This window comes from Siphateles boraxobius, unplaced genomic scaffold, assembly GCF_051911475.1.
Source record: "Siphateles boraxobius isolate OS27281-9 unplaced genomic scaffold, OSU_SipBor_1 7, whole genome shotgun sequence".
Taxonomy (NCBI): Eukaryota; Metazoa; Chordata; class Actinopteri; order Cypriniformes; family Leuciscidae; genus Siphateles; species Siphateles boraxobius.
Genome location: NW_027509197.1, coordinates 2,040,447 through 2,055,417, shown reverse-complemented (window position 1 = coordinate 2,055,417; position 14,971 = coordinate 2,040,447). Strand labels below are relative to the sequence as shown.

Below are 14,971 nucleotides of genomic sequence, written 5' to 3'. Positions count from 1 at the left end.
AACTCTTTCTTTTCATTCTCTTCCGTTGGTGCATGAACGTTAACCACAACTACTACTTTCCCCTCAAGATCCATTTCTACTACCATACATTTCCCTTCTTTATCATTGTATATTGTTTTACCTTTTACACCTCTGTTTTCTTTTATGAAAAACCGCTACACCTCTGCCCTGCCTATCATCCCCATTATTATATAAAATCTCTCCGTTCCATCTTTTTCTTATTTCAGTCATAAAACCTTCTCTCCAGTTAGTCTCTTGCAATAAAATCACATCTTCATTCTTGAACATTTCTTTCATTTTCTCAAATTTTCTTATATCTAAAAGTCCTCTGGCATTAAAAGTAACACAACTAAAAGCCATTAAAAGAAAAACAAATAAATACCTAAAAACCATTAATCTTCATCTTCTCCCTCCAAGTCCTTTAACACTTCAAACCTATTTTCACTTTTATCTAAAACCTTTAAAATAGTCCTTTTTCTTGCAATACCAATATTTGGTTTTACCTTTACTAGTCGTCTTCTTAATTGTCCTTTCCCCTCTCTGTCTTTGTCCATCGTTGTTTCTTCTTCATCTTCAGTCTCACTTTGATCCTTCTTTTCATGTCCATCTTTCTCCACGTCATCCAGGTAACTTATAAAACTGTCCGAAATGTCCATTACTGTCCATTGAGTGTCCTGCTCCATTGTTTGTTCTTTATCGTTCTCTTGTTGTCCTTCCTCTCTGATGCTCGCTGCTCCTTCCATTTCTTGTTGTAAGCTTTCTTCCGGTTGTCCTTCATCAGCTTGCCGTTCCTCCTCGTTGTTTCCTTCATGCACCGGTCCGTCCACCCGATTTTCCCTACCTCCTTCCTCTCCCTCCATCCAACATTCGCATTTATTTAAAGTTTCTCTGCAATCCGGGCACCTGACAGCATTGCAATCCCTTGCAAAATGTCCCCTCTCCTCGCATTTGTAGCACTTGAATTCAGGGCAGTCTTTCAGTAAATGTTCCGGGCTTAAAGGGTTGTGGGTAGCCCAATTTTCCATGTTAGAGAATAAAGCAGCTTGTACAAAGGATGTCACAATTCCTCTCGCAAAGAGACAAAGAGCCACGTAGTCGGCAGGGTTCGAACCTGCGCGGGGAGACCCCAATGGATTTCAAGTCCATCGCCTTAACCTCTCGGCCACAACTACTCTTGATAGTGAGTCACATGCTATTTTCTTTTCTGGATGTGAGCAGCAGAGAACACCGGGGCCAAGCATTAATGTCGATGTGAGCAGCAGAGGATCCACTCAACTAAGTTATTGTGTTGGCAAAAAGGAGTTCAACTACGTCTTCACCTACACAAAAACCTTCTCACTTCAGGCTTGAAAAGAGATGTGGGTTGCCCAATTTTCCATGTTAGAGAAAAAGCAGCTCATACAAAGATCTTGGATGTCGCAAGCAGACAAAGAGATGACAATATCATGTGCATCGCCTTAACCACTCGGGCACGACTACACTGTGAGTGAGTCACATGTGTAAGGAACTCAGCTTTTTGGAAATATTAATAATCAATAATATCTTGTTATTATTAATTATACATATTTGGGTCAGTTAATTGGATTAACTTGATGTGGCTGAATTAATATTACAATCAATTAATCAGTTCTTCCAACGAGCTCTTTTGATTATTAATTTATTCTAAGAAAAGGGTATCTTCCATGGCCACCGAAGAATAATTATTTCTTCGCCTGTACAGTACTTTGAGCCAGTAGCAAAAACCGTGATCGTAAAGTGACTTGTATCGCAAACAAAACAGAACCAAATACATATTATGTACTAGTTTTATTAACTAAATATAGATATTTATATGAATATAAATAAACTAAACAACATACACACATGAATACATAAATAGGTTAGTGATAGGATGAAATTGGAAACCGGAAGAGGGTCTATGAGAAGAACCATCAGAATTTCATTTTCACATTTCATTGAATTGAATACTTGCATTTGTAATGGGAACAATTCTTGAAGTTGTTGAAAATTGAAGTCGTTGATGGTTCCTGCAGTGTCAAGTGGAAGTTGGTTGAGCGTTCTCTTTCTCCAGGAACGCATGGCTGGTTTGGGCAAGGCCTGGGACTCTGTTGAGGCCACGCCGAGCACCCAGGAGAAGTGAGGAAGTCGGAAGGATGGGTGATTGGAGTCGTTGTTGGTTGGAGTCTTTGTTCCAAAACTCTTGAGATTGTCCTTGGTTCTTTGTGAGAGAGTCATCTCTCTCCTGCCTGAGCCCATATCTGGTTGGAATCGAGGCCTGCTGGGCCCTGGGGCCCCCGTGGAGGGGGAGGGGGCTCCCCAGTATCACCAGAACAGTGTTAAGGCTGGATGAAAGAACTAAGAGAGGGAGGTCACATGTGGACTGTCTCTAATAAGGCCTGGAGAAGATCCTTCCCTAAGGGTTGAACTCGACCAATCAGAAAGGGGACATGTCTGATAGGGAAAGTGGCTCTTAGTTGATTTACGTATCTTTGTCCCTAGCATGATTATACCTTCATTAATGCTCAAATAGCTATAACACATCCACACTGCATTCTAGAAGAAGGTGATGTACATCAAAGTGTGAGTCATTAAATGAAGATTAATTAGGTAGGAGGCATGATACAGGTGAGGTTACATTGATCGTTAGTTGGTTGTATACCAGGATACATACCATAATATATACCTAATAGTACACGAGACAGTAAACCATTTACACTGTTTCTTTCACAGTTTTATGCATGTTCATTTATAGATCAGTTAGTCTATGATTAATGCAGCAAAGTCTGTTTTAAAGAGGGTTTCTGTTTCATAGTCTCTCTCTTGAGTATGTGGCCACATTCCTCGGAGGTCGTAAAATCTCCTTATCATGCCCTATAACATGACACTGTTTCTGCCCTTGTGTTTGTTCATTTGGGCTGTGTGAGGAGTTTCATAAACCTTTGTATATAATGAATAATTAGTATGTGTCTGATTGGTCCATACCCTACATATGCTATTTTCTTTTCCGGATATGAGCAGCAGAGAACACCGGGGCCAACCATTATTTTGATGTGAGCAGCAGAGGATCCACTCAGCTAATATATTGTGTTGGAAAAAAGGAGTTCAACAAAGTCTTCACCTACAAAAAAAAAATCTGCTCACTTCAAGCTTGAAAATAGATGTGGGTTGCCCAATTTTCCGTGTTAGAGAATAAAGCAGCTCGTACAAAGGATGTCACAATTCCTCTTGCAAAGAGACGAGGAGCCACGTAGTCGGCAGGGTTTGAACCTGCGCGGGGAAACCCCAATGGATTTCAAGTCCATCGCCTTAAACTCTCGGCCACGATTACTCTTGATAGTGAGCCACATGCTGTTTTCTTTTCTGGATGTGAGCAGCAGAGAACACCGGGGCCAACCATTATTTTGATATGAGCAGCTGAGGATCCACTCAGCTAATATATTGTGTTGGCAAAAAGGAGTTCAACTATGTCTTCACCTACACAAATACCTTCTCACTTCAAGCTAGAAAAGAGATGTGGGTTGCCCAATTTTCCATGTTAGAGTCGAGTTTAAAGTCTGTTTAGAGAGAACGGTGTCGTCTTAGCGGCCCCTAATTTAATAACAAATGATCATTTCGAAGGAAGTGAATCAATCAAAACTAACTTTAGCTGGAAATAAGATTATTCAAGAACCACTATAAAACCAAACCAATCTCTGTTACCTTAAATTATATGTTTATCTCTGTAAAAAGCTGCTTTGAAACAATCTACATTGTTAAAAGCGCTATATAAATGAGGATGACTTGACTTGACTTGACTTGGATGTGAGCAGCAGAGGATGAACACCTCCCTCAAAGGCTGGGAAGAGGACAACAAGTGATTAGGGAATGTATGCAACAAACTGTCAGATTTTCACCCAAACAGGGAATTGAACCGAACTTACCTTAAAATGTAAATCCTCCTTAAACAATGCTCACTTCAGGCTTGAAATGAGCCCAATTTCTGTGTTAGAAAAAAAAGCAGCTCATACAAAGATCGTGGATGTCACAATTCCTGTCACAAGCAGACAAAGAGCCACATAGTCGGCAGGGTTTGAACCTGCGCGGGGAAACTCCAATGGATTTAGAGCCCATTGCCATAACCTCTCGGCCACAACTACCCTTGATAGTGAGTCACATGCTATTTCCGTTTCTGGATGTGAGCAGCAGAGAACACCGGGGCCAACCATTAATGTCGATGTGAGCAGCAGAGGATCCACTCAGCTAACATATTGTGTTGGCAAAAAGGAGTTCAACTACGTCTTCACCTACACAAATACCTTCTCACTTCAGGCTTGAAAGGAGATGTGAGTTGCCCAATTTTCCATGTTAGAGAAAAAGCAGCTCATACAAAGATCTTGGATGTCGCAAGCAGACAAAGAGACACATAGTCGGCAGGGTCCGAACCTGCACGGGGAAACCCCAAAGGATATCAAGTGCATCGCATTAACCTCTCGGCCACGACTACACTCTGAGTGAGTCACATGCTATTTTCTTTTCTGGATATGAGCAGCAGAGAACACCGGGGCCAACCATTATTTTGATGTGAGCAGCAGAGGATCCACTCAGCTAATATATTGTGTTGGCAAAAAGGAGTTCAACAATGTCTTCACCTACACAAAAAACCTGCTCACTTCAAGCTAGAAAAGAGATGTGGGTTGCCCAATTTTCCATGTTAGAGAATAAAGCAGCTCGTACAAAGGATGTCACGATTCCTCTCGCAAAGAGACAAGGAGCCACGTAGTCGGCAGGGTTCAACACTGCGCGGGGAGACCCCAATGGATTTCAAGTCCATCGCCTTAAGCTCTCGGCCACAACTACTCTTGATAGTAAGTCAAATGCTATTTTATTTTCTGGATGTGTGCAGCAGAGGACAACCATCAATGTGGATGTTAAATCCTGTTGTACTCGTTACATCATAAGAAAAATGGCATCAAAGCTAATTTTAGTGTCTTTGTTTCTCCCAAGGTTTTCCCGCAGCCTGCCGGATCCAGATCTGATGAAGGACCTTCGCCTGGACCCGATGACAATGCAGTGCTGAAGTGCCAACTAGCCTCTCCCTATGGAGGATCCCTATACCACTCTACAGATAAAGCATTGCAACAACGACTTCACCTAAAAAAAACCTACTCACTTCAAGCTTGAAAAGAGTTGTGGGTTGCCCAATTTTCCTTGTTAGAAAATAAACCAGCTCGTACAAAGGATGTCACAATTCCTCTCGCAAAGAGACAAGGAGCCACGTAGTCGGCAGGGTTCGAACCTGCGCGGGGAGACCCCAATGGATTTCAAGTCCATCGCCTTAACCTCTCGGCCACGACTACTCTTGATAGTGAGTCACATGCTATTTCCGTTTCTTGATGTGAGCAGCAGAGAACACCGGGGCCAACCATTAATGTCGATGTGAGCAGCAGAGGATCAACTCAGCTAACATATTGTGTTGGCAAAAAGGAGTTCAACTACGTCTTCACATACACAAATACCTTCTCACTTCAGGCTTGAAAAGAGGTGTGGGTTGCCCAATGTTCCATGTTAGAGAAAAAAGCAGCTCGTACAAAGACCTTGGATGTCACAATTCCTGTCGCAAGCAGACAAAGAGCCACGTAGTTGGCAGGGTTCGACCCTGTGCGGGGATACCCCAATGGATTTTGAGTCCATCGCCTTAACCTCTCTGCCAAAACTACACTGTGAGTGAGTCACATGCTATTTTCTTTTCTGGATGTGAGCAGCAGAGAACACCGGGGCCAACCATTAATGTCGATGTGAGCAGCAGAGGATCCACTCAGCTAACATATTGTGTTGGCAAAAAGGAGTTCAACTACGTGTTCACCTACACAAATACCTTCTCACTTCAGGCTTGAAAAGAGATGTGGTTTGCCCAATTTTCCATGTTAGAGAAAAAGCAGCTCATAAAAAGATCTTGGATGTCACAAGCAGACACGTAGTCGGCAGGGTCCGAACCTGCACGGGGAAACCCCAATGGATATCATGTGCATCGCCTTAACCTCTCGGCCACGACTACACTGTGAGCAAGTCACATGCTATTTTCTTTTCTGGATATGAGCAGCAGAGAACACCGGGGCCAACCATTATTTTGATGTGAGCAGCAGAGGATCCACTCAGCTAATATATTGTGTTGGCAAAAAGGAGTTCAACAACGTCTTCACCTACACAAAAACCTGCTCACTTCAAGCTTGAAAAGAGATGTGGGTAGCACAATTTTCCATGTTAGAGAGTAAAGCAGCTTGTATAAAGGATGTCACAATTCCTCTCGCAAAGAGACAAAGAGCCACGTAGTCGGCAGGGTTCGAACCTGCGCGGGGAGACCCCAATGGATTTCAAGTCCATCGCCTTAACCTCTCGGCCACAACTACTCTTGATAGTAATTCACATGGTATTTTATTCTCTGGATGTGTGCAGCAGAGGACAGCCATCAATGTGGATGTTATATCCTGTTGTACTCGTTACATCATAAGAAAAATGGCATCTAAGCTAATTTTAGTGTCTTTGTTTATACGAAGGTTTTCCCGCAGCCTGCCGGATCCAGATCTGGCGAAGGACCTTCGCAGTGACCCGATGACAATACAGTGCTTCACGTAGTCGGCAGGATTCGACCCTGTGCGGGGATACCCCAATGGATTTTGAGTCCATCGCCCTAACCTCTCTGCCAAAACTACACTGTGAGTGAGTCACATGCTATTTTCTTTTCTCGTTGTGAGCAGCAGAGAACACCGGGGCCAACCATTAATTTCGATGTGAGCAGCAGAGGATCCACTCAGCTAACATATTGTGTTGGCAAAAAGGAGTTCAACTACGTCTTCACCTACACAAATACCTTCTCACTTCAGGCTTGAAAAGAGGTTTGGGTTGCCCAATGTTCCATGTTAGAGAAAAAAGCAGCTCGTACAAAGATCTTGGATGTCACAATTCCTGTCGCAAGCAGACAAAGAACCACGTAGTTGGCAGGGTTCGACCCTGTGCGGGGATACCCCAATGGATTTTGAGTCCATCGCCTTAACCTCTCTGCCAAAACTACACTGTGAGTGAGTCACATGCTATTTTCTTTTTTGGATGTGAGCAGCAGAGAACACCGGGGCCAACCATTAATGTCGATGTGAGCAGCAGAGGATCCACTCAGCTAACATATTGTGTTGGCAAAAAGGAGTTCAACTACGTCTTTACCTACACAAATACTTTCTCACTTCAGGCTTGAAAAGAGATGTGGTTTGCCCAATTTTCCATGTAAGAGAAAAAGCAGCTCATACAAAGATCTTGGATGTCACAAGCAGACAAAGAGACACGTAGTCGGCAGGGTCCGAACCTGCATGGGGAAACCCCAATGGATATCATGTGCATCGCCTTAACCTCTCGGCCACGACTACACTGTGAACAAGTCACATGCTATTTTCTTTTCTGGATATGAGCAGCAGAGAACACCGGGGCCAACCATTATTTTGATGTGAGCAGCACAGGATCCACTCAGCTAATATATTGTGTTGGCAAAAAGGAGTTCAACTACGTCTTCACCTACAAAAATACCTTCTCACTTCAATCTTGAAAAGAGATGTGGGTTGCCCTATTTTACATGTTAGAGAATAAAGCAGCTTGTACAAAGGATGTCACAATTCCTCTCGCACAGAGACAAGGAGCCACGTAGTCGGCAGGGTTCGAACCTGCGCGGGGAGACTCCAATGGATTTCAAGTCCATCGCCTTAACCTCTCGGCCACAACTACTCTTGATAGTAAGTCACATGCTATTTTATTTTCTGGATGTGTGCAGCAGAGGACAACCATTAACGTGGATGTTATATCCTCTTGTACTCGTTACATCATAAGAAAAATGGCATCTAAGCTAATTTTGGCATGGTTTGTAGGGAATTACAAACCTGCGCACATATATTCAAACGCACATAACTATAGAATCAATTTTTAATGCGCATGTGAACGAGATCAGCGTCTATCACAGGTTCGTGTTTAAAGTCTGTTTAGAGAGAACGGTGTAATCTTAGCGGCCCCTAATTTATTAACAAATGACCATTTCGAAGTGAATCAATCTAAACTAACTTTAGTTTGAAATAACATTATTCAAGAACCACTATAAAACCAAACCAATCTCTGTTACCTTAAATTATATGTTTATCTCTGTAAAAAGCTGCTTTGAAACAATCTACATTGTTAAAAGCGCTATATAAATGAGGATGACTTGTCTTGACTTGACTTGACTTGGATGTGAGCAGCAGAGGATGAACACCTCCCTCAAAGGCTGGGAAGAGGACAAGAAGTGATTAGGGAATGTATGCAACAAACTGTCAGATTTTCACCCAAACAGGGATTTGAACAGAACTTACCTTAAAGTGTTAATCCTCCTTAAACAATGCTTACTTGAGGCTTGAAATGAGGGCATTTTCCATGTTAGAGAAAAAAACAGCTCTTAAAAAGCACCAGGATGTCACAATTCCTGTTGAAAAGAGACAAGGAGCCACATAGTCGGCAGGGTTCTGTAGTGTTACAAATTTATTAAATGTTTTCATTTAGGTTCCAATACAATAGTATATAAACTGAGAAAGTTTGGTAGACTGAATTTAGCATTTGAAGTATAAATGATGACATCAGAATAATCAGTAAGAGATTCGTTGCCAGTGCTGATCTCTCTGTTATAAGTCAAGCAATTCAGGTGTCGGACATTAGCTTTTGTCTGTATGCACTTCCTGGCCATTAAGATGGGTGATACAGTCGGGCAGATTTCTGAAACTCTCACCTTTTGTTCTAATGGCTCTCGGAGCCACTGTCCCAGTCGGTGAAGAGTCTGGCTGATTGGATTAGGATATTTAAATTTGAATCACACTGTTATGCTGACGAGATCAGGGCTGTGGAACTTCCGGTCAAGTGCTGATTCCTGTACTTCACATTTACATGCTTTGTTCAGATTGCCTCCCCCCTTTTATGTAAATCCCTCCCCCTTTGGAAGGCTAAAACACTGTGTTTTTAGATATTGAGTTATACTTGGTGACTACAGCGATGCCACAGCAATAAAGAACTCTGCTTAAAATATAGCCCCAAGTCTCCTGGTCTTTCGCTTCTATGTCTTCTACACTGAAGAAGGAAAAAGTTCACAACAGTTCGAACCTGCGCGGGAGACCCCAATGGATTTCAAGTCCATCACCTTAACCTCTTGGCCACGACTACTCTTGATAGTGAGTCACATGGTATTTTCTTTTCTGGATGTGAGCAGCAGAGGATGAACACCTCCTTCAAAGGCTGGGAAGAGGACAACAAGTGATTAGGGAATGTCTGCAACAAAACCTCTCGGCCACGACTACACTGTGAGTGAGTCACATGCAATTTTCTTTTCTGGATGTAAGTAGCAGAGGACAACCATCAATGTTGATGCTAAATCCTGATGTACTCGTTACATCATAAGAAGAATGGAATCTAAGCTAATTTTAGTGTCTTTGTTTATCCCATGGTTTTCCCACAGCCTGCCGGATCCAGGCCATTTCCAGATCTGACGAAGGACCTTCGCCTGGACCTGATGACAATGCAGTACTGAAGTGCCAACTAGCCTCTCCCTATGGAGGTTCCCTATACCACTCTACAGATAAAGCGTTGTGGAATTTTCGGTTCGCGTACCTACCCGAAGTGATAAAATAAAATAAAATTCTGTATCAAAATTTATAGGCAAGACAAGTAGTTTGTTTAGGCATGGTTTGTAGGGAATTACAAACCTAAGCACATACAGGTTCTTCTCAAAAAATTAGCATATTGTGATAAAGTTCATTATTTTCCATAATGTAATGATAAAAATTAAACTTTCATATATTTTAGATTCATTGCACACCAACTGAAATATTTCAGGTCTTTTATTGTTTTAATACTGATGATTTTGGCATACAGTTCATGAAAACCCAAAATTCCTATCTCAAAAAATTAGCATATCATGAAAAGGGTCTCTAAAGGAGCTATTAACCTAATCATCTGTATCAACTAATTAACTCTAAACACCTGCAAAAGATTCCTGAGGCTTTTAAAAACTCCCAGCCTGTTTCATTACTCAAAACCCGCAATCATGGGTAAGACTGCCGACCTGACTGCTGTCCAGAAGGCCATCATTGACACCCTCAAGCAAGAGGGTAAGACACAGAAAGAAATTTCTGCACAAATAGGCTGTTCCCAGAGTGCTGTATCAAGGCACCTCAGTGGGAAGTCTGTGGGAAGGAAAAAGTGTGGCAAAAAACGCTGCACAACGAGAAGAGGTGACCGGACCCTGAGGAAGATTGTGGAGAAGGACCGATTCCAGACCTTGGGGGACCTGCGGAAGCAGTGGACTGAGTCTGGAGTAGAAACATCCAGAGCCAACGTGCACAGGCGTGTGCAGGAAATGGGCTACAGGTGCCGCATTCCCCAGGTCAAGCCACTTTTGAACCAGAAACAGCGGCAGAAGCGCCTGACCTGGGCTACAGAGAAGCAGCACTGGACTGTTGCTCAGTGGTCCAAAGTACTTTTTTCGGATGAAAGCAAATTTTGCATTTCATTCGGAAATCAAGGTGCCAAAGTCTGGAGGAAGATTGGGGAGAAGGAAATTCCAAAATGCCTGAAGTCCAGTGTCAAGTACCCACAGTCAGCGATGGTCTGGGGTGCCATGTCAGCTGCTGGTGTTGGTCCACTGTGTTTTATCAAGGGCAGGGTCAATGCAGCTAGCTTTCAGGAGATTTTGGAGCACTTCATGCTTCCATCTGCTGAAAAGCTTTATGGAGATGAAGATTTCATTTTTCAGCACGACCTGGCACCTACTCACAGTGCCAAAACCACTGGTAAATGGTTTACTGACCATGGTATTACTGTGCTCAATTGGCCTGCCAACTCTCCTGACCTGAACCCCATAGAGAATCTGTGGGATATTGTGAAGAGAAAGTAGAGAGACGCAAGACCCAACACTCTGGATGAGCTTAAGGCCACTATCGAAGCATCCTGGGCCTCCATTAAACCTCAGCAGTGCCACAGGCTGATTGCCTCCATGCCACGCCGCATTGAAGCAGTCATTTTATGCAAAAGGATTCCCGAACAAGTATTGAGTGCATAACTGAACATAATTATTTGATGGTTGACCTTTTTTTTGTATTAAAAACACTTCTTTTATTGGTCGGATGAAATATGCTAATTTTTTGAGACAGGAATTTTGGGTTTTCATGAGCTGTATGCCAAAATCATCAGTATTAAAACAATAAAAGACCTGAAATATTTCAGTTGGTGTGCAATGAATCTAAAAATATATGAAAGTTTAATTTTTATCATTACATTATGGAAACTGATGAACTTTATCACAATATGCTAATTTTTTGAGAAGGACCTGTATATTCAAACGCACATAACTATAGAATCAATTCTTAATGCGCATGTGAACGCGATCAGCGTCTATCACAGGTTCGTGTTTAAAGTCTGTTTAGAGAGAACGGTGTCGTCTTAGCGGCCCCTAATTTAATAACAAATGACCATTTCGACGGAAGTGAATCAATCAAAACTAACTTTAGCTGGAAATAACATTATTCAAGAACCACTATAAAACCAAACCAATCTCTGTTACCTTAAATTATATGTTTATCTCTGTAAAAAGCTGCTTTGAAACAATCTACATTGTTAAAAGGGCTATATAAATGAGGATGACTTGACTTGACTTGGATGTGAGCAGCAGAGGATGAACACCTCCCACAAAGGCTGGGAAGAGGACAACAAGTGATTAGGGAATTTATGCAACAAACTGTCAGATTTTCACCAAAACAGGGAATTGAACCGAACTTACCTTAAAGTGTTAATCCTCCTTAAACAATGCTCACTTCAGGCTTGAAATGAGCCCAATTTCTGTCTTAGAAAAAAAGCAGCTCATACAAAGATCCTGGATGTCACAATTCAAAAAGGCAAAAAGGAGTTCAACTACGTCTTCACCTACACAAATACCTTCTCACTTCAGGCTTGAAAAGAGATGTGTGTTGCCCAATTTTCCATGCTAGAGAATAAGAAGCTCATACAAAGATCTTGGATGTCACAAGCAGACAAAGAGACACGTAGTCGGAAGGGTCCGAACCTGCAAGGGGAAACCCCAATGGATATCAAGTGCATCGCCTTAACCTCTCGGCCACGACTACACTGTGAGTGAGTCACATGCTATTTTATGTGCAGCAGAGGACAACCATCAATGTGGATGTTAAATCCTGTTGTACTCGTTACATCATAAGAAAAATGGCATCTAAGCTAATTTTAGTGTCTTTGTTTATCCCGAGGTTTTCTCGCAGCCTGCCGGTTCCAGATCTGCCGAAGGACCTTCGCCGTGACCCGATGACAATACAGTGCTTCACGTAGTCGGCAGGGTTCGAACCTGCGCGGGGAGACCCCAATGGATTTCAAGTCCATCGCCTTAACCTTTTTTTTATTTTTTTTTTATTTTTTATTTTTTTTATTTTTTATTTTTTTATTAAGAAATTTCAATCGATAAAATACAATAAAAATAAATACAATAAAATATACATATTTTCTTCTACATTCTTCTCTACATCACAAAACTTCCATTTACATACACATTTTTAAAAAAAACTCCTTCACTTCCGGGCAGCTTCCACATTAAATCTTTTAAAACACAACAAACTTTTGGGGTAAAAACATCATAAAAAGCATGAACAATATTTTCACCTTTAAAATACAAATATAGTCTTTCCATATATAATTCAGTTTTTCTTTTAAACACAGTCCAAACATCCAACACAATTTTTTCTTTTTTAGCCACAGTTATTCTCTCCCATATTGCACTTTTCATTAACATTACACACAGATTTATAAAACTTTTGTTTTCACACTTCTTTTCCCATCCAAACATCACAACTCTATTCCATTCCATTACATTTTCATCCCACTCCTCAGTCAACTCTTTAATTAAACATTTACATTTTTTTTAAAAATTCCTCCAGTTCTTTACAATATAAAAACATATGTAAAATCCACTCTTCCTTTTCTTGGCATACTTTACACAAAGCGTTTTGTTCCATTCCTATTTTATTTAAAACAGCCTCAGTAAAAACCACTTTATGCCTTATAAAATATTCCAAACATCCCAATTTTGTTTCCACACATCTCCCCCCCATGTTTCTCCATATACACTCTTTTTTCAGATCTTTAAATTTCTGCACCCAGTATCCATTAACAATTGGTTCTTTAAAAACTCAGTCTCTAAAAAAAACATAAAACATCTTCACCGTACATGTTTTAAAACCATACAATTTTTCTCTCAGCTTTACATACACTTCTTTTCCATTTGTCCCCTCTTCCATACTTTCAATCCTTTTAATCCAGTCTTTAGGTATTGCCCTTTTGATTATTTCATATTTGTTTATTATCTCTTGTCTGCTAAAATCCTCCTTTGCCTCCTCCATTACATCCACAATGTATTGTACTGGTAAAAATCCTTCTTTAAATTCATATAAAACATCTCTTACTCTTGTAATTCCCAGCTCCCACCATTTCTTAAAAAATATCTCTTTTCCCTGATTTAAAATGCCATTGTTTAAGAATAAAGGCTGACTTAAAATGTTCTCTCTACCTCTTGGATTAAAATGTACATTAGTTAAAAATTTACCCCAGGCGCTCATCAATTCCTTATAAAAATCTGGCAACTCCTCTGTCATCCACTTCTTTGCTCTCATCCACAGTACATTATCTCCAAGTGTAAAATTCCCACATTTACTTAAAAAATATTCCATTGTCTTTTTCCATGCTGTTTTGTTTTCTTCATTCAAGTATTTTTGTATTATTTTTACTCTTAAACTATTCTTTCGTTGTTCAAAATCCATTAAGCCCAAACCTCCCTTCCCCACTTCTCCTATTAATGTGTTGTACGCAATTCTTGCTGGCTTCCCTTCCCATAAAAAATCTAAAAAACATTTTTTCAGCCTTTTTTCTGCCCACAATGGCATGGATGACACATATAAAACATACCATAATTTAGAAACCATTAAAACATTCAGAATTAAAACCTTCCCTTTCAAAGTTAAAGTTCTCAGTTTCCAAAAGTTCATCCTCCTTTCAATACCCCCTAATAATTCCTCCCACATTGTTTCTCCTACCTTCTTTTCATCTATTCCCATTAAAACCCCTAAAATCTTCATTTCTTTTGTTTCCTTAAAAGCAAAACTATTTGTTAAATCTTCTGCCCCTCCAAATCTCATATACACTGTTTTTTCTGCATTTACTTTTGCTCCCGATCCCTTACAAAACACGTCTACGATTCTCATTGCTTTTTTAACACTCTCTAGATCCTTTACTATCACTGTAGTATCATCCGCATATTGAAATATTTTGTTTTCTTCTCCCTCGACGCCTATTCCATTAATTCCCTCTTCTTGTTTTATGGCCAGGCCTAGTGGCTCAGAAACTAACGAATATAAATGAGCTGAAAGTGGACATCCTTGCCTTATGGATCTAGTAACTTTAAAACACTGTGTTAAAAAACCATTACATTTGATTTTTGTTATTGCTCCTTTGTATAAAATTCTTATCCATTTAATAAAATTCCCTCCAAAACCAAAACTTTTTAAAATGTCAAATAAAAATTCGTGTTCTACTCTGTCAAACGCTTTCTCAAAATCCAAACTAATTATGTACCCTTTTTTGTTCTTTTCATGCATGTATCTTATTGTATCTTTTATACTTATTGTTGTGTCCGCTATGTCTCTTCCTTTCACTCCGTACGCTTGGTTGGTTTTAATTATACTCGGCATTACTTCCTTCAATCTGTTGGCTAAAATTTTCGATAAAATCTTTAAGTCGGTATTCAACATCGTAATTGGTCTGTAGTTCTTCAAATCTATCTTCTCTCCTTTTCGCTTGTATATCAATTTCATTAAACCCATTCCCATTCTTTCATTCAGTTCTCCTTCTTAAAAATATCTACATATACTTCTTTTAAAATGCTAGT

At 40.5% G+C, this 14,971-nt stretch overlaps 5 non-coding genes across 5 annotated transcripts; all 5 read right to left on the bottom strand.

Moving 5' to 3' along the window:
• Window positions 1-1,090: 1,090 nt before the first annotated feature.
• Window positions 1,091-1,172, bottom strand: trnas-uga (transfer RNA serine (anticodon UGA)). The gene has a single exon. It is a non-coding gene; the product is annotated as a tRNA-Ser (tRNA).
• Window positions 1,173-3,246: 2,074 nt separating this feature from the next.
• Window positions 3,247-3,328, bottom strand: trnas-uga (transfer RNA serine (anticodon UGA)). Its single transcript has one exon. It is a non-coding gene; the product is annotated as a tRNA-Ser (tRNA).
• Window positions 3,329-5,254: 1,926 nt separating this feature from the next.
• trnas-uga (transfer RNA serine (anticodon UGA)) lies at window positions 5,255-5,336 on the bottom strand. Its single transcript has one exon. It is a non-coding gene; the product is annotated as a tRNA-Ser (tRNA).
• Window positions 5,337-6,304: 968 nt separating this feature from the next.
• On the bottom strand, window positions 6,305-6,386 carry trnas-uga (transfer RNA serine (anticodon UGA)). Its single transcript has one exon. It is a non-coding gene; the product is annotated as a tRNA-Ser (tRNA).
• A 1,278-nt stretch (window positions 6,387-7,664) lies between these two features.
• On the bottom strand, window positions 7,665-7,746 carry trnas-uga (transfer RNA serine (anticodon UGA)). The gene has a single exon. It is a non-coding gene; the product is annotated as a tRNA-Ser (tRNA).
• Window positions 7,747-14,971: the final 7,225 nt, after the last annotated feature.